The 25206-nt window shown below is 44.2% G+C and overlaps 1 protein-coding gene across 13 annotated transcripts in view; it reads right to left on the reverse strand.

Annotated features, from left to right (window-relative positions):
- The window catches only part of KLHL15 (kelch like family member 15), a 159011-nt gene that overhangs the window by 65782 nt on the left and 68023 nt on the right, over positions 1-25206 (reverse strand). For 3 of the 13 annotated variants that reach the window (XR_009155277.1, XR_009155276.1, XR_009155278.1), the window contains exon 3: positions 14255-20755. The exons of 8 other annotated variants lie outside the window; for them this stretch is intronic. The gene's annotated coding sequence lies outside the window, so the exon portion shown is untranslated. Of the gene's footprint in view, positions 1-13969; positions 20756-25206 lie in introns of those variants that run through there. 2 more of the 13 variants (XR_009155279.1, XR_009155275.1) reach the window with 1 other exon arrangement.

Raw genomic sequence — 25206 nt, forward strand, 5'->3', positions numbered from 1 at the left:
CAACATCTAACAAAGCCTTCACAGTTCTGGAACAAGATCCCATGGACAGATGAGACCAAGATCAACTTGTACCAGAGTGATGGGAAGAGAAGAGTATGGAGAAGGAAAGGAACTGCTCATGATCCTAAGCATACCACCTGATCCTAAGCATACCAGTGAAGCATGGTGGTGGTAGTGTCATGGCGTGGGCATGTATGGTTGCCAATGGAACTGGTTCTCTTGTATTTATTGATGATGTGACTGCTGACAAAAGCAGCAGGATGAATTCTGAAGTGTTTCGGGCAATATTATCTGCTCACATTCAGCCAAATGGTGCAGAACTCATTGGACAGTGCTTCACAGTGCAGATGGACAAAGACCCAAAGCATACTGCAAAAGCAACCAAAGAATTTCTGAAGGGACAGAAGTGGAATGTTATGCAATGGCCAAGTCAATCATCTGACCTGAATCCCATTGAGTATGCATTTCACTTGCTGAAGACAAAACTGAAGGGAAAATGCCCCAAGAACAAGCAGGAACTGAAGACAGTTGCAGTAGAGGCCTGGCAGAGCATCACCAGGGATGAAACCCAGCATCTGGTGATGTCTATGCGTTCCAGACTTCAGGCTGTGATTGACTGCAAAGGATTTGCAACCAAGTATTAAGAAGGGAAAGTTTGATTTATGATTATTATTCTGTCCCGTTACCTTTGGTCCCTTAACAAGTGGGAGGCACATATGCAAACTGCTGTCAGTCCTACACCGTTCACCTGAGTTGGATGTACATACCCTCAAATTAAAGCTGACAGTCTGCAGTTAAAGCACATTGTGTTTGTTTCATTCCAACTCCATTGTGGTGGTGTTAGAATTGTGTCGATGTCCCAATATTTCTGGACCTGACTGTATAACATGTATTTCTTTGCCATCTACTATAATTCTCTCCAATTCTATGCATCCTCAGACAATAAAATATATAACCCACTGTATCTTTCACATTTCATCTACTTCTCCATTTTACATTAAACAGTATATTTTTTCTTTTTTGCTTCTTACATACACTTCATTTCATCCTTTCTTACTTCCCTCTTACAATAATCTATATATTTCTTCTAATTTGCTTCTTTTTTTTTATTCAAAAAGTTTTACAAAAAAAATTTTTTTCCCCTGTCCCCCCAACCACCCTCCCTTCACTAATCCCCTCCCCCCTCCCCCCTGACTTCCTGGAATAAGCACAAGGTATAGTTAAAAATAAAACAAACAGGGAAGGCTCCAGTGACGTCACCCTCCTGCTGGGTGCTCTAACAGAGCACTCCGTGTTAGAAGATTGTAAAACTCAGTGAAACAGAAAAAAAATCACTGTTCACTGAGCTTAGCATAATCTCTGGGTGAAAGAGGTTATCAGAGTTGTGGAAGAGTGACAGGTCTGACAGGGGGTTTGCTCTCAAGAGCGAATTTTCCTGGATTTATGACCCCACCGAATTCCACTCCCTCCAACTTCAGCACGCTCCTGTTTTTATCAGGAAAAAGGAGTGGGAATGTCGCTTCTGCTCTAAAGGACTTATTAAATTGATTGATTTTTTTAAGCAGACGGGAATTTCACAAGCGTTCGATCTTTGATGAAGAATCAGCACGGCAAGTACCGACTCCCTTTTTGAAACTTGAAACCTTTCTTTGTCTTTGATTAATTGACTTTTAAAATGGCGTCTGAAAGTGAAAGTAAAAAATTTTAGTACGATGAAGCAACGTTATTTGTGGATTGTTACAAACGGAGTTTTTTTATACTGAAAGGAGGGAAGGAGAGTTATTAAGTTTGAATTCCTGATTTTTTTGAAGACAGAATGGCAGCTAAACCTTTAAAGCCTTCTGGAAGAAGGGGATCTGAACCAAGTCTTGAGGAAATATTGAAAGAACAATTAAAACTTTCTGAAGATAGGCAAAAAGAGATGATGGAGAATTTTAATGCAAAAATAAGAGAAGATATTCTCATGGCAGTTCAAGGACTGAGTAAAAAAATTGAGGGATTGGAAGTGGAAATGGAACAGATCTCTCAGTCAAATAAGCATTTAGAAGACAAAATGAAAGGTGTTCAGAAAAAAGTGGATCAAAATGAAGATCAGGTTGTGATATTACAATATAAACTTATGGAAGGAGCTCTTAGAATTCGTGGTATGCAAGAAGAGCGAGGAGAAGACTTAAGAAAAATTATATCTGAAGCATTGGCTGAATTTATTGAAGTGGAACCCCAAGAGGTAGCTTACCAAATTGATAAAATATATAGAGTTAATTCCTGGATTGCAAGACAGAGAAAGCTTCCTCGGGACATTGTGGTTTATTTTGTGAAAAGGACTATGAGAAATCAGATTCTGCAAGTTTCATATCAGACAACTTTAAAAATTGGAGAACAGGAGTTGAAGGTGTTGAAAGAGATTTCTTCAAAGATGTTAAGAGACAGGAAGGAATTTGCTATTTTTACACAAGAACTTAAAAAACATCAGATTCAATTCAGATGGGAGGTGCCAGTTGGACTGACAGTATTCTATCAAGGAAGGAGATATAGAATTGACACTGTTTTAAAGGCAAAGGATTTTCTTTCTACAGTTTTGAAAGTCGAAATAGAAGTGATAGAAAAACTTCAAGAGACTCAAGAAGGCGTGGTGATCCAAGAGTCTTTATTGCTGCCAGTATTAGAGGAACCACAAGAGCAAAGGGTGACAAGAGGAGCCCTTAAGCGTAAAGAAGAGCAACAGTCTCAAAGTAAAAGTCAGGATCCCAGTATGGAAGCTGTGGGAGGAGCTAGACGGAAGATACCGGAGGAGGAGCTTCCGTTGTCTGCTTCAAAGCTTCAGGTGGCCAGTAATGGCAAATAGAATCTTGTCATGGAATGTTAATGGCTTGAATTCATAGAAGGTTATGACTTGTTATATGGATGGCATGCGTACTTATTTTATGAAAAAAAAGTGGATAGGGCTTTTAAGAATCATGTGTTGAGAAGTGCTCTTTTGCGGGTCTGGAAAAAATATTCCTATAAATTAGAATACAAGATTCCTATATGGGCGAGCCCTAGGTATGCAATAGAGAATATAAATATAGAACAGAAACAGGAAATGATTACTTATAAAGAACTTTTGTATGTTGAAGGAGGTAGATTGCAATTAAAATCATTACAGGTATTAAATGAAGAAGGGAGGAATTATACTTGGTTTCAATATGGGCAAATAAGTGCTAGATGGAAAGAAGATCAAAAAATTGGTATAATGCAAAGGGAGGAAAATTTAATGAAGCAAATTAGAAATCAGACCCAGGAGCATATAAAGAGATTGTATAATGTGTTGCTTGAAATAGATTCGGAAAGGATTTGGTAAAGGATTGTATGATAAAATGGGCACAGAATATTCAGGAACCAATAATGTTGGAAACATGGGAGAAAATTTGGGTTAGAAATGTTAAGTTTACACAAGCACAGAATTTAAGGAAAATTTTTATAAGATGTTTTATAGATGGCATAGATCCCAAAAATTATCATGTATGTATCCTAATATCCAAGCGAAATGTTGGAGGTGTGATTGTGATGATGCTACATATTTTCATATTTGGTGGACTTGCAAGAAAATTAAGGTCTTTTGGATAAGAATTTGGTGGATTATTCAAAATGTACTGAAGAAGAAGATAAAGTTCCTGCCACAATTTTTCCTTTTGGGAATTATAACGGATTGTACAGGGATTGAGACTAAATTGATTCTGAATTTAATAACAGCAGCAAGACTGTTGATTGGACAATACTGGAAGAAAGAAGAGATACCTACAATAGAAGAATGGATATTGAAAGTTATTAATTTGGCTGAGATGGCTAAAATCTCAGCGTTTTTAAAAGACAATACGCAGGAAAAATATTTAATTGAATGGAAAAAATGGATTATCTACAAAACAGATATCAGATTAAGAAATATCAGATTGCCTTTGAATAATTAGAAAGTTATTTTATGTAATGGGGAGGGGGTTGGGAGATGAAAAGCTTTGGATGTGGTTATTTGGATTGGAAGGGAAAATTTTATTCTATGCTTGGTTTATGTATAACAATACCTTGTGATTGACACGGGAAGCCGGGGGGGGGAGGGGGGAAGGGGGTTTTTTTTGGGGTTTTTTTTGGGAGGGAGGGGGAAAAAAGGGGGAAAAATGTTTTTGTTTTTTAAAACTCTTTCAATAAAAAATAAAAAAATAAAAAATAAAACAAACATATGCTAAGAAAATTTTTCCCCAAAACTATTATACCAATTTTCCCTCTCTAGCTCTGACTTCCTCCTAACATAACCAAAATCCTTCAAAAAAAATTAACAATTAACAGTAATAAGATATGTAAAGCAATAGAACAAATTAATCCTAAAGTATTTAAAACCAGCTAAAGCATAAAAATCCAATCCCATTCAGAGAATATCTCCCTTATAGCTTCTATAACCATATAATTTTTCCCCCAGGTCTTTCTTACATAAGATCTTTTGAGAATATTCTATTTAAAATTCAGTACAACACATTATAAAATTTCAATACAGAAAATTACAATATCTATTCAACTTTAGTCCTTCCTCGTCAAAATCCAGTATAAATCCAAATATCTAGTCTTTTATGATAGATATAAAACATATAATCAACCCATTTCTTCCAGATCTTCCTCACATATTGTCTTTCAGGGACACTAATATTTTTGTCTGTTAATATTTCAAAACAACCTTGTTTCAAGGATAATACTTTTGTCTCTTGCCATTTTTTTTGATGCATTAATCTCTGTCTTTCCTTCATTACTCCTTTTGAAAAGTCAATCACAATATTTCCTAGTAGTTCCTTATGTCCAAGAATCCACAAATTACTGCTGTATATTTCATCAGTCCAAAAAGAAAACTCTTGGAAAGCATTAACCCTATGAGTTTTTTCGGTTCGGGAGACAGCCTCCTGTAGCACAAATTCAGGCATTTCAACCAAACTATTTAAAGAAAACTTCTTTACATCAACTTGTTTATTCACGATCATATCTTCATATTTATCCACTTTTGTTTGTATCTCCTCCATTCCATTTTCCAAGTCCTGATTACACTGGTTAATTTCCTCCAAGCTCTCATCCAAAACGTCCCCAATTTTTATCAATTCGTATTTTTGAATAATTAAATACATTCTTTCTGTGTAATCCTGTATAAAGTCACGAATCCATTCTTCTAAAAGAACCTTCATGGCAAAGTTCTTGCTGAGAATCCCCTTATGAAATACTTAAACAACATAATATAATCCAACAATCCACAGTCCAACACAATAAGATAAAATCTCCATTCAGTTTCAATTTCGCAGCAAGGCTCCTTTCCTTTCCCTTCCCTTTATCGCTCTACTTTCAGTTGCTCTCAAACGCCATTTTAAACAATTAAAGGAAGGGGGGAAAATTTTCTCTTTTTAAAGAAGGTGGAAGTCAGAAAGTCAAAAATACTTGCAAACCAATAATTGTTCACTCATCCTTCTTCCGTCTGCTTATAGAAATCCACAAAAAGAAATCAATTGTTAGCAGAAGTGGACACCTTCCTCTTTTCTTGCTTTTGCAGAAGCGCACTGAATACTGGAGATTAAAGGAGGATTCAATGGGATTCAACCTTTCGGGACTTTGCATAACAAAAACAAAGCCCCTAGGGGAATCTACCACTCTCCCCCCCTGCTCTTTCTCTCTCTTTCAACCAGAGAGGGAAATTGAAGCCGGGAACAGCTGTTTGTTGCTGTTTTCACCGGTTTTTACCATATCCAGTGCGGAGTGCCATAAATTAGCACCCAGCGAGAAAGGTGGCGCCAAGCGGAAGTCCTTCTAATTTGCTTCTTACATAAAATTTCTACAACTATTTTAATTTCTTTCTGCTATTCATTTTTCTTCCCCTTTTATCCATTTCTTTTTTTTGGTCTCTCCAAAATTCCATTTCTTAATGTTTTCCTCCCTTTCTCCCATTCTCTTATCTTCTTCTTTTTCTCTTTCTTGTATCTTCCTTTCCACCTCCTTTCTCTAATTTTTACTCTTTTGATATCCCCCCTTAATCTTTCCACATTTCCTCCTTTTCTTTTCTTTTTTGAGAGATACTGCCCCCCTATCTATTTTTATTCTATCACTGTCAATCCCAGTGTAATCATCTATGTTTTTATCTTCAATTATTTCCTTTTCAACATTGTATTCTTGCTCCTCTTGCTTCTCCCTCATAATTTCTTCATCTCTTTTTTTTTACATTTTAACCACTCCTCTGCTTCTTTATTTCCCTTAAACGATTCTTGCACCATTTGAAGCATTTCCCTTAGTTCCTCATACTCATCCTCCCAACTCTCCATGTTCTCAATTTAAGGAGAAAGGATTTTTAAATTTATTATTTTAACTTATGTATCGTTTGATTCAAGTCCATATAATGTCTTTTTTATTTCCAAATAATGTCCAGTTCAAATGTCCATTTAAACCATTCCAATTTAAATCTTTGTTCTTTCCACTCCATTTTTGAAGTCGTACTGCAGCTGTTTAAACAAACACTCCTCCAGTCGTTTCCCAGAGTAGTTTAAGTAATGCGATGCTTTCTTTCCACCAGATGTCTCTCTCCAATTCACAATTCCCCCGGCAACAAAATGTCACTTGTTAATCCACAAAAAGGTTCGGGGGCAAAGGAGGAGGCTGGAGCTCGACTCTATGAGGATTATTCCATCTGCACGGTGAATGGGAGGGGCAGATACGGTGGAAGCGGGGCCCCATATCATGTTCGGGGAGTGCGAGCTCGGTGTTTGCGAGCGATCACACACTCCGGTCCCCCTGACTTTTCTCGTTCCTGAGTGGCTTGAATCCCCAGAGCCTGGACCTTCGGCTGATGTTATGTAATGCCAGGTCCGTAGTAAATAAAGCCCCCCTTATTTTCGATCTTATACAAGATGGGGTGTGAATCTGATGGACATTTCGGAGACCTGGTTGGGCACGGAAGGGGGGGCACCCCTTATTGAAATGTGCCCACCGGGCTTCTGTGCATTTCATCAGCCGAGAGCCTAGGGTAGAGGTGGGGGGGTGGCAGTTATTATTAATGAAGGTCTGGAACCGAGGGAGGTCACTGTACCACAGATAACCAGATGTGAGTCCCTCTTTGTGAAGTGGGGTTAGGGGATGCAGGTGGGCTTGCTGATTACGTACCTGGCTCCTTGCTGTGTGACAGCAGCCCTGCCCGAGCTGCTGGATGTGATAGCCGGGATGGTGGTTGATACCCCCAGACTGATGGTTATGGGGGATTTCAACCTGCCGTCTGCAGGCGAGACCTCGACGACGGCTCGGGAGTTCTTGGCCTCCATGACAGCCTTGGACCGGACCCAGTTAGTTAATGGTCCCACTCACATCGGGGGAAACACTCTGGATCTGATTTTTGTCTCTGGACAGTGGTTGACTGATCTAGAATTAGGGGATTTAGTCATCAAACCCCTGTCATGGTCAGATCATTCGCTCCTTCGACTCGACTTTCGAACTGCCAACCCACACCGCAGAGAGACTGGGCCAATTCGTTGGTTCCGTCCCAGGCGCCTGATGGACCAGGAGAGGTTTCCAGACCCTGCCGGGGGAACACCTTACCAAGCGACTGATATGAGGCTGGCCTCAATTTGCGGGTCCAGGGTAAACGGCGGCTCCAGCATTGTTCCCAGCGTTGTTTTCAACCCAGGATGGCCATGGCCGTGGCCACGGTGTGGCCGCGGCACGGACTTCTGGCAGCGCGGCGGCCTTTCCCTGGCTGGCCCGGGCTGGGGCAGCCGAAGCTTCTCACCAGGCGATGTTGGAGGAGCCAGAGGAGTCGGAGGAGACAACTGGAGGGCCCAGCCTGCTGGAGGAGTGGGTTTAAGGCAAGTGCTGGCCCTCTTTCTGCCCCCCCAGCCTCGGATGGTAGCGGCAGCGGCGGCAATGGATTTCCGGCAGCGGCGGCGGCATTAGCCTTCCCTTGGCTGGATCGGGCCGGGGGGGCCCGCCTTCTGGCTTCTTTGGTGCCTGGTGCCTGGCCCAAATTGGATTTACCATCAATGTTTCATCTGGCCAGCTTGGAGGAGAGCGGCTGGCTTTATTTAGGACTTGGGGCGAATGGTGGCCAAGCTGGGTTTTGTGATGGAGTAGCGGCCCCATGGAGCCCTGGAAGTCCACGGTCCATTCTGCAGCCGCGAAGAGTGTTGTGGTGAGATGTGACTCGTGGGATATGTCGAATGGGGATGGTGGCAACGCCGACGGCGGCATTTGGCGATGGCAGCGGTGGCGGTGGCATCGCCTCCTTCCACAAGACCCCACGATGTTCCCAAGGACCCCCCTTCTGGGACCTTGGGGGAGCCAAAGCCGTTATTTTCATCGTAGGTGGCGGAGGCTCCCCTTTAGGGGCCCTTGGAGACTTAGATGGCTGGATTCGACGATGGCCACAGAAATGATGGCCATCACAGGTCATTTTCCATCTGCTGACCTTTAACATTCCTGCCACCTAAGTTTTTTCCCGGCGAAGGAAAGACCATCGTTGCCATCTGGACTGACTGGGACTGGACCATTTGCCATCTTTTCAAGCTCTGATGTATTCATCTGTGCAGCTCCTTGCTCTGAGAGATTCCCCCCTCTCTCAGATTTGGCCCTCCAATCTATCGAGGGCCTACCTTGATGACGGATTTTGGAATCCCGAGAGGTGGCATGCAGCCAAAAAGGAGCTTAGAAATTTTTTAGAATCATTTTTAAGGGGTTTTTAAGGGGTAGGAGGGAGATGGGTCGGGGGGGTAACCCATCACGGGCGAAGCTAGACCCTGCTAGAGCTCGCGGCTTGGAGACTATAAGTCCGGAGGAGAAGGTGGAGGCAAGCTCTCAACCATTTACAGGCTTTTCCATCAGCACGGTGTCTGGGAGGGGCAGATATGGCGGAAGCGGGGCCCCACATCATGTTCGGGGAGTGCGCGCTCGCTGTTTACGAGCGATCCTGCGCTCCGGTCCCCCTGGCTTTACCCGTCCCCCAGTTGGCCGGAGTCCTCAGGACCTGGACCTTCGGCTGATGTTGTGCAATGCCAGGTCCGTATTAAATAAAGCCCCCCTCATATGTGATCTTATACAGGAGGGGGGTGCGGACCTGATGGGCATTACGGAGACCTGGTTGGGCTCAGAGGGGGGGTTCCCCTTGTTGAGATGTGCCCGCCAGGTTTCCGTGCATTTCATCAGCCAAGGGCCCAGGGTAGGGGTGGGGGGTGGGGGTTATTATCAACGAAGGTCTTGAACCGAGGGAGGTCACTGTCCCGCAGATAGCCGGATGTGAGTCTCTCCGTGTGAAGTGGGGCCTGGGGCTGCAGGTGGGCTTGCTGGTTACGTACCTGGCTCCTTGCTGTGTGACAGCAGCCCTGCCCGAGCTGCTGGATGTGATAGCCGGGATGGTGGTTGATACCCCCAGACTGATGGTTATGGGGGATTTCAACCTGCCGTCTGCAGGCGAGACCTCGACGACGGCTCGGGAGTTCTTGGCCTCCATGACAGCCTTGGACCGGACCCAGATAATGAATGGTCCCACTCACATCGGGGGAAGCACGCTGGACTTGATTTTTGTCTCAGGAAAGTGGCTGAATGATCTGGAAATGGGGGATTTAACTATTGAACCCCTGTCATGGTCAGATCATTCACTCCTCCGACCTGAATTTCGAACCGCCAACCCTCACCGCAGGGAGACGGAACCGGTTCGCTGGTTCCGTCCCAGGCGCCTGATGGACCCAGAAAGGTTTCTGACAGAGCTTGTGCCGTTCCCTGAGGACCTAGCCCATGGCTTGGCCGAAGAACTAGTCACCGCCTGGGAACGGGCGGCGACGGGGGCTTTAGACCGGGTCATGCCTTTGCGGCCTCTGACCCGGCGCCGATCTCGATCAGCTCCTTGGTTTTCTGAGGAGCTGAGAGGGATGAAGCGCCAGAAAAAATGCCTAGAGAGTATCTGGAGGTCCAGCCGCTCCGAATCCAATCGAACACAGGTAAGGTCTTTTATTCAGACCTACTTAGTGGCGATAAGAGCGGCAAAACATAATTATTTTTCAGCTCTTATTGCATCGACAGATAATCGCCCAGCCGCCTTGTTTAGGGTGACCCGCTCCCTACTTGAACAGGGAACTCGGGAGGACCCTTGCAGGATCGTGCTGAGGACTTTGGTCAGTATCCGTCTGATAAAATCGCTCGGATCCGGGATGGTCTGGACGCGGATTGGGTGGATCCAGGTGGGATGACAGGTTGTTCTTGAGAATGTTATCTGGGGAGAGTTTGATTCTGTGACTCCCGACAACATGGACAGGATACTGAGGAGGCTGAATGCCACCACATGTTTATTGAACCCGTGTCCCTCCTGGTTGGTATTGGCCACACAGGAGGTTACGCAAGGCTGGCTCCTGGGAATTGTCAATGCCTCTTTAATGGAGGGCGTCTTTCCTACTGCCTTGAAAGAGGCGGTGGTGAGGCCCCTCCTTAAGAAGCCCTCCCTGGACCCGGCTATTATGGCAAATTATCGTCCTGTCTCCAACCTTCGCTTTGTGGTGAAGGTTGTTGAGAGTGTGGTGGCATGTCAGCTTCCTCGGTACCTGGATGAAACCATCTATCTGGACCCATTCCAGTCCGACTTTGGTCGTATTGGTGGATGATCTCTGGAGGTCTCGGGACAGGGGTTGTTCCTCTGTCCTGGTCCTGTTAGATCTCTCAGCGGCTTTTGATACCATCGACTATGGTATCCTGCTGCGGCGGTTGGGGGGTTTGGGAGTGGGGGGCACCGTTTTTCGGTGGTTCTCCTCCCATCTCTCTGACCGATCGCAGACGGTGTTGGCAGGGGGGCAGAGATCGACCTCTAGGCTCCTCATTTGTGGGGTGCCACAGAGGTCGGTTCTCTCGCCTCTCCTTTTCAACATCTATATGAAGCCACTGGGTGAGATTATCCGTGGTTTTGGGGTGGAATACCATCTGTACGCTGATGACACTCAGCTGTACATTTCCACCCCTAACCACCCCAATGAAGCCGTCGATGTGATGTCCCAGTGTCTGGAAGCCGTGCGGTCTGGATGGGGAAGAACAAGCTTCAGCTCAACCCATCCAAGACTGAGTGGCTGTGGATGCCGGCATCCCGGTACAGCCAGCTTACACCATCGCTGACTGTTAGGGGCAAATCATTGGCCCCCGGGAGAGGGTTCGTAACTTAGGCGTTCTCCTGGACGATCGGCTGTCCTTAGAACATTTGACAGCCATCGCCAGGGGAGCTTTTTATCAGGTCCGCCTGATTCGCCAGTTGCGTCCCTTTCTCGACCGGGATTTCCTGTGCACGGTCACTCATGCCCTCGTCAGTTCCCGCCTGGACTACTGCAATGCTCTTTACATGGGGCTCCCCTTGAAGAGCACCAGGAGGCTCCAACTGGTCCAGAATGTGGCTGTGCGGGTAATAGAAGGGGCACCGCGATGCTCCCATATAACACCGCTCCTGCGCAGCCTGCACTGATTGCCGGTGGTCTTCCGGGTGTAATTCAAGGTACTGGTCATCACCTTTAAAGCACTCCATGGCACAGGACAGGGCTATCTTCGGGACCGCCTACTGCCACCTATAGCCTCCCATCGACCTGTGCGCTCCCATAGGTAGGGTCTCCTCAGGGTGCCGTCAGTCAAACAATGTCGACTGGCAGCCCCCAGGGGGAGGGCCTTTTCTGTGGGGGCTCCAGCCCTATGGAACGAGCTGCCTCTGGGGCTGCGCCAACTCCCCGACCTCCGGTCTTTTAAACGCGTGAATAAACTAGAGAACGGGTGTATTACGGTTTCGCTCCAAACCACACAGGGTAGAGAAGGGAGCTGCCAAAAGAGAGGAAGCTGTACCAACCGAAGTACTGGCGACAGTAATAGAACATATGGATGGGGAGGAAAACATTCCCAAGGAATACTGGGACCTTCAGGAGGTATTTAGTGAGAAAGCCTCTGACGTGTTGCCCCCTCATAGGCCCACAGACTGTAGCATTGAAATTCTTCCGGGGGGGCGGGTAAAGTTTCCTAAACCAAAATCCTACCCCATGACGCAGAAAGAATTGGGGGAGTTACGGAACTTTATTGATAAAAAACTGGAATGAGGATTTATTCAACTAGCTAGGCCACGAGTAGCTGCTCCAGTGATGTTCCGGGAAAAGAAAGATGGATCCTTTCACCGAGTGGTTGATTACAGAAATCTGAACACTGTTTGTAGAAAACATGTATCCTATGCCATTTATATGAAGGATATGTTGGTCTATTTGTCAAAGGGGAAATTTTTCATCAAACTGGACTTGCGAGAGGCTTACTATAGAGTGCGCATTAAGGAAAGAGACAAGTGGAAAACTGCTTTCAATTGTCCCCTGGGCTGTTTCCAATTTCGGGTGTTCCCATTTGGATTACAAGGATCCCCTGCGGTGTTCATGCAATTGATAAATGAAGTACTCCATGAGCACCTGTTCAACGGGGTCCTGGTTTATCCTAACGACATCTTTATCTACACGGAGACCCTGGATGAACATGTAAAACTAGTGAGAGCGGTTCTCAAAAAACTGTTGGCTGCAGAACTATATGCGAAGCTGTCTAAATGCGAATTTCATCAAACCAAAAATTGACTTCTTGGGATACCGTATATCTCCGAAATGGCTGGAGATGGATCCAGGGAAGGTCCACACAGTGTTGGAATGGGCACCCCCGTGTATTCGCAAACAGTTGCAGAGTTTGGTTTGCCAATTTTTATCACCAGTTCATTCCTTCATTTGCAAACATTGCCCTACCAATCACAAATCTCTTGAAAATGAAAGGGGATGGGAAGCCTAAACCGTCCCTACCGCTAGAATGGTCAATAGAATGCCAAGCAGCATTTGAAAACTGAAACGGCTGTTTGCTGCCGAACCGGTCCTCAAGCATCCCAAATGGAGGCCCCATTTGTGGTTCAAGCGGATGCCAGTGACGTTTCAGTGGGGGTGGTCCTGTTCCAAACAAACACTGATGGAAAGTTGCAACCTTGTGTGTATACCTCTCGGAAACTGACGGATACTGAAAGGAGGTTGGCTATATGGGAGGAGGAGGCATTTGCTGTTCGTTGGGCTCTTCTAACGTGGAGACAGTTTCTGGAAGGAGCTAAACACCCGTTTGAGGTATGGACTGATCACAAGAATTTAGAAGACTTAAAAACGCCCAGGAAACTGTCACCAAAACAAGCCCGATGGGCCCAATACATTAACCGTTTTAACTTTTCCTTGCATTACATTCCAGGAGGAAAGAATTTCCTGGCAGATGCTCTTTCATGTTTACCACAATATAACAGTGCCCGCATGGATGTGGTCTGCTCTATTATCCCGATGAACAGCTTCCAGCCCCAGCAGTTACCCGGGGCCAACTAAAGATTGATGCGTCCTTGCCAGATGACCTAACCAGGTTGTTGAAGGAGGCATTAAAAACAGATGCGTGGTTTCTAGCCCATTCAAATGAATGTACCCTCCGCGATGGCCTGGCATGGGTGAGGGCTAAACTATATGTCCCTGCTAGCGTAAGGGAGACCATACTACAGCGTTGCCATGATGCCAAGATGGCTGGACATTTTGGTTTTGTAAAAACCTTACATCTATTGAAAAGACAGTTCTGGTGGCAGGGTCTGAAAAAAGACATTGAATCTTACATAGCAAGCTGCTAAGAGACCACCAGGAAAACCACCAGGACTATTGCAAACTGTTGCCTGCCCTGGAGCCCCATGGAGCGAAATATCTATAGACTTTATAGTGGAATTGCCTGAGAGTGGAGGAAACACGATAATTTGAGTAGTAACTGACTTATTCTCCAAACAAATGCATTTCATCCCATGTTCAAAAATACCCTCAGCTAAAGCTTTAGCTAAACTATTTGTCCAACACATCTACAGACTACATGGGGTCCCTGAACGCATAATTTCAGACCATGGGGTCCAGTTCACTTCCCAATTCTGGAAGGAGTTTTTACGACTACTAGGCTCCGCCCAGTGGTTAAGTTCCGCCCACCATCCTCAAACTAATGGGGCTTGTGAGATCCAATTCAGTTCTGGAATAATATTTGAGGTGTTACATTAATTATCAACAAGATAACAGGGCGGACCTGCTACCTTTTGCTGAGGTGGCCTATAATAATTCTATACATAGCAGCACTGGATTCACTCCTTTCAAGGTTGCTTCTGAGCAAGACTTTGTTCCAATCACAGAACTGCCTGAAGAGAAACCATCTATTCCATCACTGGCTGATTGGATAGAACAGGTACAAAGCACCTGGAAGATAACTCGCAAGGCTTTAGATGAAGCACATTGATCGTGTAAGAAGCAGGCAGATAGGAAAAGAACTCCAGCCAAGAATTTCCAAGTGGGAGATAAAGTTTTTCTATCTACCAAATAGTTGCAAATGACTCAAAAATCGAAAAAACTTGGCCCTAGATAAGTTGGTCCCTTCCCCATTGTGCGGGTGATAAATCCAGTCACCGTACAATTACAATTACCAAAACCCTTGCGAAGAATTCACCCTGTATTCCATGTTAGCTTATTGAAATCTGAACACACATCCCCTCTTAGATCGATAGCTACTACTCCTCCAGTGCCAATTCTCATTGAAGGGGAACAACATTTTGAAGTTAAAGAGATTCTAGATTCTAGGCTATTTCATAATAATGTAGCCCATTGTAAAGGGGTAAAGTACAATACTTGGTGGCGTGGAAACATTCTTCTTTGTCCCAAGCGGAATGGGTGAATAAGGAGGATGTTCAGGCCCCAAAGAAACCGGCATTGTTCTATGAGAAATAGTCTGATAAACCTTGACTAATCTCTCTTAATAGGACTAACGTCCTTTCTGGAGGAGGGCCAAATGTCAGCCTCCGCATGCTGCTTTTATTGTTTTATAGCTCAGCTAATTGTTTTATTGCTGTCTTTAGTGCTAGGCATTGGAAAGGGGTAATGTATCTTTAATTATGGGCTAGCTGCTTCGGCTGCCATGGCGGGGGGCTAATGCAGAAATGAAACTTATGAATTCAAAATCTAAGAAGCGGGCTGATAACCATTGTAGCCAACAGTTCGTGCACACCAGAGAAATTAAATCATCTGAAGATGACCCCCACGTGACCCCTGAGGGAGAGGTGGATTGGACACAACTGACTGACCTTTGGAGGGAGGAGGGATTTATGTGGGAACATGTATGTGTAAGATTATTCAGAACTTGCTTTACTTCATTGCAATCAGTTCATTCTCAGTAAAAGATATCTTTCTCTACAAATAATGGAGTTGGGGTTTTTCTTTCTTGAGTTTTGAAAGGAGGCACGCCTGACAATTTCCTTCTTACCTGTGAGTTGGGCAATCACTCACCCAGTAACAATACTCCATTCAATTACCGCTCCTGCTCATGTTTTTCGTGTGGCCACCCCGGCTTTTGACAGTGCCTAATGGCTGTTTTCCCATGCCGCTGGGTCAGAGGCTAATGCCGGCACTCCAGGGAACTTGCAATTTCCCTGTTCATACCAGCTATGATCCTTTAAGGATCCCCTAATCAACTGGAATATCGGTGTTTTCCCAGAGCATCAGGGATCCATGCCGTACCGCCTCGACGCTGGCCACGTCCCCCAATGGTACTTACTTCTGAGTAGACATGTATAGGATTGCGTTGTAAGTATGATTTTGAGGTGAGCTCAAATTGTATTTTGAATTTGTTAGGTAACTTTATTTTAATATGTATAGTAATTAATACGATCAAAATATTACAGAAAACGCTTTCATTAAAATTATTTTATATTTATATTTATGCATTTCAGTTCTCTATTATATGTTTTGAAACTTTACCTGCTGCTTTTTCATATCCCTTCATACTATTATTTAAGTTCCTCTGTACTTCTACTGTCTTTCGTTTTTTTATTTTTCTCTTTCGTGGATGCCATGTTCTTTGGAACCTTCTTTAAACCAAGTTAATGGCATTTTAGGCTTCTTCCGCGTGAGTAGTTCACTTTTTTGAATAGCAAGAATTATATGTTACAGGGGGGCATAAGGATTTTAGTGATGCTTAGGTGGGGCATGGCCAAAAAAATGTTGGGAACCACTGTTTTAGACTATTCTAACTCTATGCAGATCAGGGTGGGAAGACTTGAAAGAAATATCCCAACTGCAGTTCCAGTATGTATTTTACATTATTCCATCCTAAGTAGTCAGACAGGATATAGAACCTTCCTTTAAAGCAGTGGTAGTCAACCGGGTCCCTACTGCCCACTAGTGGGCGTTCCAGCTTTCATGGTGGGCGGTAGGGGTTTTGTCAAATACTGAAGCACTTTCCTTTTTTTTAATTTAATTGACTTTTAAAAAAAATTTCATAGCATTATTTAAAAACATTTTCATTAGGTTTTCATAAAATTCCTCATGACAATTTAAATTTCTAAAAATATGCTATTTGTATCGCCCACACGTAAGTTTAATTCACGTTATGTAAGTGAAATTAAATGGCGTTATAGTGCGACTGCAAACAAAAGAGCCTTGTTCCGGAATAGCTCGCGCATCTCCCCCCACACCACCCAAATGTAACAGACAAGCAGAGCTGGTAGCCGGTGCCACCCCCCACAACTCAATCCACGATGTGTGAGAGGCATACGCAGACGATGATACACTTTATAAATCACCATTACTGTGAAACCGATGGGCGGTTAGAAAATTTTACTACTAACAGAGATACAAAAGTGGGTGGTAGGTATAAAAAGATTGACTACCCCTGCTTTAAAGGATACAGAATTAAATTACCAACATTTAAATAAGAGAATGGAGTGGGAGACAAACACACACAAAGATTCTATCCTGTTTCAGTCACTATAAAAGTAATATCGAGATCAAAAGGTGCAATATATCCTTCATAGATTCTTTACATTACCTTAAGAAGCTCTGGCAGGAGGTGCTATTGAGAATCTTCAAGCAGATGAAAAAGGGCATGGCTAGCATCGCAGCAAGACAACATGCTCCCGAGGGGCTCCTGAGGAAGCCATCGCTATCTCCATTGCCAAGTGGTCTCTAGGGACCAAAGCTGTCTTGTAGGGACAGTGAGCAAGGGGAGCACATTCCAATGATCTCAGGGAATTTGCAAATTCCCTGATTGATCCGGAAAAAGCTCCCTAAGCCAACAACTGAGAAGGCCATTGTGAATCGCTATGAAGCTGGGGCAGTCACAGCAAGAGCGCGGAGGTGGATGAAAGTGTGATTGGTTTGGGTGAGATCTGTATTCTTTTAAAACTTTTTTTGAAATTGTTGTAAAGAACCCCCTTGAAAGAACAGAGGAGAAGAGAGGGGGCTTAAAAGAAGGAGATGGAATTGGCCTTTTTCTTCCACCTCCGGAAGAACAGTGGCGAGGAAGGCAGGAGGAGCCAAAAGAACTAAGAATTGGCTTAGAAAGAGCTGTTTGAAGAGCGAAGTCAGAAAACTAGAGTGAATATTTTAATTTTCAAATTGGGGAATAACAACCAAGCTAAAAGTGACTATAAGAACTCCTTTTTTTTAAAGGGAAAAAACTTTTTTCTCTTTTTTTCACTTTTTTTGTCTTCCCTTTGAACTGAACTGAGCAACAGTGCCTGCTAGAGGTAATAGTGAAAATTGGAAACTGTTAGAGCAAGGATGAGATATGACCTTGTGAGCCTGTGAATTAAATTGATAAGAAGTTATTTGGATTGTCAGAGAGTGGAGCACTGGAAGCTTTGTTGTTTTTCATCTGAATAGTACAGCTCTTGGAACTTAAAAGGCAAAATAACAGAACAGGCCAAGAGGAAATTCTTCCTTTCTTTTTTTTTAGTGGCACTTTGAAATAAGGCTTATAATTTTTTTTTTTCAAAATGGCTGTTATTTGTTCCTCTATTGTTCCTATTTATATTTTTTTGCTGCCATGTGGTAACATTGTGAATTTTTCCTTCGGAATAACTGGAATTTGGGGCCTGGGAGGTTGATTTGGATTATAAATTTTATTTTTCCTCTCTCTGAGGTACCATATTTTTCAGAGTATAAGACGCACCTTTTCTGCCCCTTAAAGGGGGCAAAAATTTGGGTGCGTCTTATACGCCGAATATAGCCCCGCCCACCCTCTGCCTCCCAGCAATTTAACTACTTGCAGGAAGAAGAATCAGCCCATTTCACTTTCAGCACAGCCTAATTATCACAAGTTGATCGGCCTCCAGACTCTCAGCTTTTTTCAGGCTGCAATGATTGCTATTGCCTATTGCTGGGTGGGCCTCTGCTGCTTGCTGCAAGGAGGTAAATTGCTGGGAGCAAAAAAATTTTCTTGTCCTAATCAAGCTATGCTGAAAAAAAAAATGAAAGTAAAGCAGGCTATTTGCTGTTTGCTGCAATGAGGCAAAATTGCTGGGAGGCAGAGGCAGATTTCTTTTTCTTGTTTTCCTCACCAAAAAAGGTAAGTGTGTTTTATAGTCTGGTGCGTCTTATACTCTGAGAAATACAGTAATTTGGATTAAGGTAAGAAAAACCTGAAGAAGAGAAGCAAAAAAACCCTCTAAGATCTGGATTACAAAACTTTTTGGCTTCTCTTTTTTCTTTTTTGTCATTTAGGTTACTACTCCTGTTTTCTATTTTTTTTTTCATTTCCTTGCATTTTGCTGCTCTTTTTTTGTTTTTTGGCGGGCCTATACTTGGATATAAATTGGCTTGGAAATACAATAAGCTGTATCTAGTGGATTACAAAGATCAAGACATTACAAGATGAAGAAAACAACATCAGCATTGTCCTCAGGATCATCCTCCGCAACTTCTAGTCCTGCTTGTCAAAGAACATTAGATTCTATGGCAGAACAAAAAAACCCCAATGCTATGCAATTAGAATTAAGGAATATGATACAAGCTCTTCATGAAGAGTTGAAGGAAAGAATAGGCAAATTAAATGAGAATGGAGAAAGTAGAAGGGGAATTAAAAATGTTCAAGGGATTATGGAAAAAAATGAGCAAACAATGCAAAAGGTAGAAGAAAAAGCCAAATTAACAGAAAAAAGAGTGGGAGAGCTTGATTATATACTGACAGCGGCAGACAGAAACAAAGAGAAGACAATTATCTCCTTAGAAATGGATCAAGCAGATTATTATCTGAGATTTCAGAACCTACGCACAACATAGCAGTAACCATGAGGTGGCCACGCTCACTGCCTCCTGCCCCCCCAAAATAATAAGATCCCCCCAATAAGGCGAAGCCCTTATTTTGGGGTTCAAAAATATAAGACAGGGTCTTATTTTTGGAAAACACGGTATTATATGTGGTAGACGTGTGTAAGAACAAAATAATACTAGGGGAAGAATTTGTATGTGGTTGGAGAAGATGATCTGGCAGCATATTCCTGTTGGCGATTTTACCAGGGAATTACGGTAAAGAAATTGTATACTTGATTATTCAGGTAATATTCAACAAGAATTATATTTGTACAGAATTGGAAGGGTGAAGAGATCCCTACAGAAGAAAATATGATTAAGAAAATATTACAATGTACAGAAATGAACAGATTATCACTTGCAATTAAAGAAAACAAAGAATCTGGCTACTATAATATATGGGATTTATTTTATCAATGGTTAGAGAATAAATATGAAAGCAAGGTATTATAAAGTTAAATAAGAAGAGAAATGTTACAATAATAGATAGGTTAAGTATTATGTACCATGTTTCCCCAAAAATAAAACAGGGTCTTATTTTCTTTTGACCCCCCAAAATATGGCCTTGGCCTTATTATCGGGGGGTCTTATTATTTTTGAGGTGCAGAAGGCCCCTAAACCTTGGCCCATGGCAGGGGGCAGGGGGACTGGTGCCAGAGCATTGATCAGCTGCCACTCAGACCGCTGCCTCCAGCAATCATGGCAGCTTTTTCGTTGCTTCCCGTGCAAACAGCACGAGGTGAGGAGGCGAGGCCTTGGGGTGAAGGGGGGGAATATACCCCACACGTACCTGCCATCCACATGGAACGTCCTTGTGGAGGCCACTCCTGCAAACCCTAGCTCACGCGCGCCTTCTCTTAGCGGACTGTTTGCACAGCCATGAAGCAGGATCTGCGTGTCCAGTGCTTGCCAACAGCATTGTCGGCGAAGATCGGGTCAGAGCCACTGTTGCTGCCGCTTGAGATCAGCAGGCCAGATTCGGTGAGCCGGACGCACCACTGCTACTCAGGAGAAGAGACAGAGAAGGCGCTGCAAGAAAGCCCATTTCTCACATTCTTCTCCTCCAGGGTGGCAGCAGCGATGTCAGACTGCCTCCGATTAATATTCAGGAAAGAAACACCTTGACTTCATTTGAAAATAAAGAAAAGTACTTTTACTGAATATATCTGAATTCAATCGTAGAAAAGCTAGAACTGAAACAGAAATGGCTTACACTTTCCCCCTCATTAGTCCCTCCTCCCCCCAAAGGTCAGGCAGATCTGGGCCAATGCCAATCCCCTCATGGACCACGTGGTAAACTCCTTCCGATGATCTCCTTCTGCTTGGAATGCCTGGAATGCAGGGTTCGTTGATGGTTCCGTGCCTCTAGCCATCATGCTGGTTTGAATCCCTTACTCCTCCTTTCCATTAATTGTCAGCCGATGCTCTTAAAGGGCCCTCACCCCATTTATCATGTAAGGCAGTAATACAGCATAGAACATTGAATTACTTAGCACTAGACAAGGTAACAAACTAAGCAATCTACCAAAATATAAAATACACAATTAGCAATGAAGATTGGTGAGTGGAGGCTGACATTCGGCCCTCCTGCAACAAGGATGTTAGTCCTAGAAAAGAATAAAAAACAAGTTAAGGTTTATCAGGATATTTTTTATAGAATTGTGCTACCTTTTTGGAAGCGCGAACGTCTTTCTTGTTCACCCATTCAGCTTGGGATAAAGGGAAGTGCTTCCAAGCCACAAGATATTGGATTTTATTTCTATGCTTTCTAGTGTCTAAGATTTCTTTTACTTCGAAATGTTGTTCTCCCTCTATGAGGATTGGTACTGGGGGGGGAGTAGGCATGGCTCTAATCGGGGATGTGTGTTCAGGTTTCAGTAAACTAACATGGAAAACAGGGTGAATTATTCTCAATGTTTTTGGCAGTTCCAGTTGTACAGTCACTGGATTGATAATTTTCACAATGGGGAAAGGTCCAATATATTTAGGTCCCAGTTTCTTCAATTTTTGGGTTGTTTGTAAATACTTGGTGGACAGATAAACTTTATCGCCCCCTTGGTATTTATTTTCTGGAGCCCGTTTTTTTATCAGCATGCTTTTTGTGAGAGCGATGCACATCATCAATTGCTTTGTGAGTTATGTTCCAGGTACTTTGTAATTGGTCGATCAGTTAACCAGTGAAGGAATAATGGGTTTTTCTTTGGGTAGTTCTGGAATAGGGACAAAGTCTTGACCTAATGCAATTTTGAACGGTGTGAAACCCATGCTACTATGAACAGAATTATTCTAAGCAACCTCGGCAACCGGCAGAAGGTCTGACCAATTATCTTGTTGATAATTAATGTAACATCTGAGATATCGTTCAAGTACCGAGTTCGAGCGTTCACAAGCCCCATTAGTTTGAGGTTGGTGGGAAAAGCTTAAGCCCTGGGCGGAGCCAAGGAGTCGTAAAAACTCTTTCCAGAATTGGGAAGTGAATTGAACCCCTCGGTCCGAGATAATACGTTCTGGAACCCCATGTAGTCTGTTGATATATTGTACAAACAGTTTTGCTAAAGTTTTTGCCAAGGGTATTTTCAAGCATGGGATGAAGTGCACTAGTTTGGAAAACAAGTCCGTCACTACCCTCAATACAATATCACTGTATTGCCCCCATTACTCTCAGGCAATTCCACAATGAAATCCATTGATATTTCTTTCCATGGAGCCCCTGGGCGAGCCACCGTTTGTAACAATTCTGGTGGTTTCCCTAGCGGTCGTTTTGCAGCTGTACACACAGTACAACTGGCTATATAAGATTCAATGTCCTTTTTAAGTCCTGGCCACCAGAATTGCCTTTCCAGTAGGTGTAAGGTTTTCACAAACCCAAAATGTCCAGCTGTTTTAGCATCATGGCAACATTGTAATATGGTTTCCCTTAACGATGCAGGGACATACAGCTTCGCTCCCACCCAAGCTAAACCGTCGCGGACTGTACATTCCTGTGAATGGGCTAAGAACCAGTTGTCTGTATCCAAAGCCTCTTTTAGTAACTTTGTTAGATCATCAGGCAATGATGGATCCGTTTTAGCTTGGGTTTGAGTAATGGGGCCACTAGTTGTTGTACCAGGAGTATTGGACGTGCCACGTCCGTTCAGGTGCTATTGTATTGAGGCAATCGAGAGAGAGCATCTGCCAGGAAATTCTTCCACCCCGGAATGTAATGCAAGGAGAAATCAAAACGGTTGAAGTATTGAGCCCACCGTGCTTGCTTTGGCGACAGTTTTCTGGGTGTTTTCAGAGCTTCTAAATTTTTGTGATCAATCCAAACCTCAAAAGGGTGTTTAGCTCCCTCCAGGAATTGCCTCCACGTTGAGAGTGCCCAATGAACAGCAAATGCTTCCTTCTCCCAAATAGCCCATCTTCTTTCTGTTTCGGTTAGTTTGCGAGAGGTATAAGCACAAGGTTGTAACTGTCCTTCAGCGTTGTTTTAAAGTAAGACGGCCCCCACCGCCACGTCACTAGCATCTGCTTGAACAATGAATGGGGCATCCACGTCAGGGTGTTTGAGGATTGGTTCGGCTGCAAATAGCAGTTTCAACTTTTCAAAAGCTGCTTGGCATTCCATTGACCATTGTAACGGTAAGGACGGTTAAGGCTTCTCATTTCCTTGCGTTTTCAATAGACTGGCAATCTTCGCAAAGGAGGGGATGAATTGACGATAGAAATTCGCAAATCCCAAAAAACTCTGCAACTGCTTGCGTGTGCGTGGGGTGCCCATTCTAGCACTGCTTTCAGTTTCGTAGGGTCCATTTCTAGTCCCTCAGCCGAGATGCGATATCCCAAAAAGTCAATTTTTGTCTGATGAAATTCACATTTAGACAGTTTTGCATATAGCTCAGCAGCCAACAGTTTTTTGAGTACTGCTCGTACTAGTTTCACTTCCTCATCCATGGTTTCCGTATAGATAAGTATGTCACAAGGTAAACCAGAACCCCTTTAAACAAATGTTCATGGAGCACATCATTTATTAATTGCATGAAAACTGCAGGAGCTCCCTGTAATCCAAATAAGGACTCAAAATTGGAAACAACCCAGGGGGCAATTGAAAGCAGTTTTCCACTCATCACCTTCCTTAATGCGTACTCTGTAGTAGGCCTGACATAAGTACAATTTGGTAGAAAACTTCCCCTTAGCCAGATGGGTCAGCATATCCTTCATAAGTGGCATACGGTACACATTTTCTATGCACACTGTGTTTAGGTTCCTATAGTCCACTATAAGGCGATAAGACCCATCTTTCTTCTCCCGGAACATCACCGGAGCAGCTACTCGGGGCCTGGTGGATTGAATGAAAATAAGTTTTTGTCTATAAATTTTTGCAATTCTTCCATTTCTTTTCTCGTCATGGGGTAAGCTTTTGGCTTTGGAGCTTAACCCCCAGAAGGATTTCAATAGCGCAATCTGTAGGCCTATGGGGGGGGAGCACGTCCGACGCCTTTTCACTAAAGACCTCCCAAAGGTCCCAGTATTCTTTGGGAATCTTCTCCTCCCCCTCCAATCGTTCTGTCATTGACTCCATTAAATCATTGGGAACAGCCGGCTCCTCTTTGGTAGCCCTTTCCTCCACTTTTTGTGTCCTGGAGCGAAAGCGCAACACTCCCGTTTTCCAGTTTATACGTGGGTTCCACTTTCGGAGCCAGGATAAGCCCAGCAATAAGGGCTGGTCCATTCCTGGGATTACTATAAAGTTCTGGGTCTCATGATGGTCTCCTATAGTCATCTCTATTGGTTGCGTTACAAAATGGGATGGCCCTCCCCCTGCCACTGAGCCATCTAATTGACAAAAGGCTATGGGCCTACTTAAAGTTTTTATTTTTAGTTGATGATACATCTAGTACACCCGGAGTCTAGGAGGGCTAGCATTTCCCCTTTGTTTCCCGAGGATGGAACATGCAGTTTAACCGGGATTGTCAGGGCCCCCCGTTTCCAACTCACCAAAAGGTCTTCATCAGATTCGGAAGTCGCTTCACTGTCATCGGAAGTGATAGGAGTCCCCACTCCTCCTCGGTGGGAGGAGCATTTTTGACGACGTCCGCTCCATTTTTCACGGGTTCTCGTGCCTTGGTTGCCGGTCTCACTGCTCCTTTTCCGCCACTGGAGGTTGTCTTAGGCACCAGCTTGACCCGGCAGTCGGCCGTTCGGTGGCCTTCCTTCCCACATCTGAAGCATGCAGTGGATCTCTGCCTCCCACTCTCAACCGTGGGAGGGCCCTTTGGAGGATCTTTCTGGAACTGAACGGGGGTTTGCTTCCAAGCACGGTCGGTCCGGTAGTGATCTTTGGCCAACTCGATTTCCATGTCCGCTGCCAGGGTATACCAGCTGTACAAGGTAGTTGGAGATGCTAGCGCTCGGCACAGCACATATAAATCTCCGTTTAGACCATCCTTATAAATGTCCAGAAGAGTCACCTCTGACCACCCTGTCATGGGGGTACCAGGTCACTAAACTCTTGGTTGTAATCAGCCACCAGTCTCTTCCCCGCCTGATGGATTTCATCTGGACCTTGGCCTTCTGCTCTGCCAGAGGGTCCTCGAATCCTCTTCTCAGGGCGGCCATGAAGTGGTCGTAATTTCTCAGTAGGGGGGAGTTTTCATTGTATGACACAAACCAGGCAGCTGCCCTTCCTGACAAAGCTTGGGTCACGGCCCTCACTCGTGCTGCTTCGGACCAATACTCCTTCCCCCAGTCTTGCATATGATTGATCACCAACGCCAGGAATAGTCCTAATTCTTTAGGATCTCCATCAAATTTCCCAGGCAGGGGAGGGATTTTGGGTTTTTTCCTTCTTCTGTGTGGCACCATTTGGCCAGCAGGTGGCCCCCGGCCTCCATCGGAATCGGCTGCCACTGGGGAACGTGTTTCTTGCTCTCGTTCCTCCAGAACCTCTTCGCTATAGGCCACCCCTTCAGTAGCTCCCACGGCAGTTCCTTCATCTTCTTCCCCCTCCCCCCAGGAGGATCAAATGGGGGATTCATACCTTTGGCGGGCTTCTTGCCTCTCGATCACCTCTCGGTAT

This window comes from Ahaetulla prasina, chromosome 5, assembly GCF_028640845.1.
Source record: "Ahaetulla prasina isolate Xishuangbanna chromosome 5, ASM2864084v1, whole genome shotgun sequence".
Lineage (NCBI taxonomy): Eukaryota > Metazoa > Chordata > Lepidosauria > Squamata > Colubridae > Ahaetulla > Ahaetulla prasina.